Genomic DNA, 3,469 nt, shown 5'->3' on the forward strand with positions numbered 1-3,469 from the left:
ATTATGAGTAGCTAGACCCATAGCTAGGGTTGTGACCCAACCCTAGTGTGGGTATTTAATGGGTCCTGAATTTTAGGGCTTGATTGTTTATGGGTTACTGATATTTAGCCTAGTTCATGCTAGAATTGTAGAATTAGTGGTTGCAAACACTGATTCATGCCTTTGCTTAGGCTCTTCTTGAGAAAGAGGGACTAAGTCTAGGAAAACTAGGCTAACAAGGAATTGGGGTGAACTCAAGAAATTAATAGCCCCAATAAAAGGGTTAAACCTAGAGCCCAAATCTCTCAAGTATCCTCTGCTCATCATTGGCCATAATGGGGATCACCTGGGCCTGAGCAGTTGCAACCAGCTGGACTGATGGTGCCCCCGATATCTGAAGTCCCTGCACTACCTTCTCTGGAGTACGGGAAACTGGGGTATGAGTACCTCCCCTATCCAGAGAAGTGGCAGGTGTGGCCTAAGCCGAAACCACCTGAGCAAGGCCAGTGCAAACTGTCAATATCTGGGCCAAATCCTCCTGAAGGTCTCGAATAACAATAGGCACAGCTGGTGCCTGAGCTAGTCCTGTCGGCTCAGCTATATTTGGAATCTGCTCCTGAGCTGGAGCAACTGGTGGTGCTACAGGTGCTGCTCCAACTGCTGTATGAGCTACACCTCGACCACTACCTCAGCCCCCGCCTCTACCACGGCCCCCGCCTCTCGCGGCCCTAACTGGTGGCACTGGTATGAGCTACACCTTGACCACTACCTCAGCCCCCGCCTCTACCATGGCCCCCGCCTCTCGCGGCCCTAACTGGTGGCACTAGTAGCTGACCGTCCGATCCGGTAGTATGTGTCCTAACCATATGTGAGAGAATAGAATAACATAACTTTAGTTCCCGGAATCAACAAATTCTCACGACAGAGTACAAGAAGGTTAAATTTTCCTAAGGGTTTGGCAGTCTCTCGAAGATAAGTACAGATGTCTCTGTACCGATCCGCAAGACTCTACTAAACCTGCTCATGACTCGTGAGACCTATGTACCCTAGGCTCTGATACCAACTTGTCACGACCCAAAATCTCACCTGTCGTGATGGCGCCTATATAAATACTAGGCAAGCCGACAACCTCAATGAACCACAATTTCTCTTAAGTTTGAAACATAATTTAAATCCAGTGGAAAAATCTCACAAATACATATATAAATACACTCCCAAAACCCGGTGTCACTGAGTACATGAGCATCTAAATGAATACAAAGTCTGACTGATTAAAAACATTGTCTGAAAATATAAAACAGTACAATAATTGAAAGGAAGAGAAACAAGTTTAGCGGACTCCAAGCAGCTACCTTGATATTCTCCAACTAGTAACACACTGAGGTCTAACAGTCGCCGTGTCCGGAAGCACCTGAACCTGCACACAAGGTACAGAGTGTAGTATGAGTACAACCAACACAATAAGTAACAAGACTAACCTTTAGGCTGAAAGTAGTGACGAGCTCAGCAGGTACAGTCCAGTATAAAAATAACAATACAGAAATATAGGCATGTTTTCAAGTTCAACAGTTAAACTCAGTACTGTATATGGCCACTCCAGCCCAGGGAAATTCCATATCGTATATATATACATCAACTGACGGTCAGTTACTCAGTACCGTATAAGGCACCCGGTACTGTATATGGCCACTCCAGCCCAAGAAAATTCCACATCATATATATATACATCAACTGACAGTCAGTCACTCAGTACCGTATAAGGTCAATCCATCCCTGGGGTAATTTATCCCCAAATGTAAATGATTTGGATAAGATCCATGTCCAAGGAAATTCATCACAAATATAAATAAGTAAGGCAAGTCTATGCCCTAGGAAGTCCATCCCGAATATAAATCATCTACACTCATTGTGGGGGGTGCAGACTCCAGAGAGGCTCTTTCAGCCCAAGCGTGATGTAAAGTCGATATGTCCTGCTACAGGCGGGCAGCCCCGATCCATATAATGATAAAAACCTATAAGGCCTGCTGCAGGCGGGCAGCCCCGTTCCATATAATAATAATATATATAAAGCTGATATGGCATGCTGTAGGCGGGCAGCCCTATTCCCATAAATATCCTTACATTTATGAACACGACTTAGTATGAAATATACATTTTTAAAATAATTAAATTTAACAGCGACCCGACCCTGTGGGTCCCAAAATATCGGCACTTAGCCTAATCATGATAAGTAATACAATTCTCAGCACAATTTCCTAACACATGGCGAATATGCTAATAATAACATGATTCTCAAATTTTACAACTTCACAAGATTTATTCAAGTCATAATTTCTATGGTGCACGTCCACACGCTTGTCACCTATCGTGTGTGTCTCCTCTAAACAATTTATATAACACCAAATTCGGGGATTTCAAACCCTCAAACCCAAGTTTAGAAGTGTTACTTACCTCAAACTGTGTAATTTCTTACTCCGCTATACATCTGCCTGCGAATCTGCCTCCGAACGCCTTGAATATAGTCACAATTAATTCGTTTCAGTCAGTACAGATCATTAGAATTAATTCCATATGAAAATACTAATTTTCCAACAAAATCTGAAATTTAACTCAAAATTAGCTCGTCGGGCCCACGTCTCGGAACCTGACAGAAGTTACAAAATATGAACGCCCATTCAACCACGAGTCTAACCATACAAATTTTACCAAATTCTGACATCAACTCGACCCTCAAATTTTCAAATTAAACCAAGAGGGTTTTCTAAATTTTCTAACTCAATTCACCAATTAAATGTTAAAAACAACTATAGATTCAGGTAATTTAACCAATATTGAGTTAATAACACTTACCACGTTGTTTTTCTTGAAAATCTGCCGAAAATCGCCTCTTCCCGAGCTCCAATTTGTCAAAAATGGAAAATGGGACGAAGTCTCATTTTCACAACTTAAAGTTTCTGTCCAGGCGTTTCTTCTTCGCAAACGCGGAAGCTTCCTCGCGTTCGCGAACCATAAAATTTTGCTGCCCTGATTTCCTCCTTCGCGAACACGAGCCCGATCTCGCAAATGCGAAGACCAAATTCCCCCCAGACCAGCTTTCCCTTCCACGAACGCATGCCCCCGGTCGCGAACGCATAACTTTTTCCCTCGACCCTTTATTGAACGCGTGCCCTCGGTCGCGAACGTGAAGCACAAAATGGCCAGTCCAAATTTCCTCTTCGCGAACGCGAGACTCCCCTCACGAACGTGATGAAGGGAACCAGATACAGGGATCAGAAAATGGCAGCAACTATTTAAGTCTAAATTTCGATCCGTTAACTATCTGAAACTCACCCGAGGCCCCCAAGACCTTAACTAAATACACCAACAAGTCCCAAACATCATACGAACTTAGTCAAAACCTTAAATCACATCAAACAATACTAAAATTGCAAATCACACCCCAATTTAAGCTTAACAAAACTAACGAATTCCAACTTCTACATTCGATGCC

This window comes from Nicotiana tomentosiformis, chromosome 7, assembly GCF_000390325.3.
Source record: "Nicotiana tomentosiformis chromosome 7, ASM39032v3, whole genome shotgun sequence".
Taxonomy (NCBI): domain Eukaryota; kingdom Viridiplantae; phylum Streptophyta; class Magnoliopsida; order Solanales; family Solanaceae; genus Nicotiana; species Nicotiana tomentosiformis.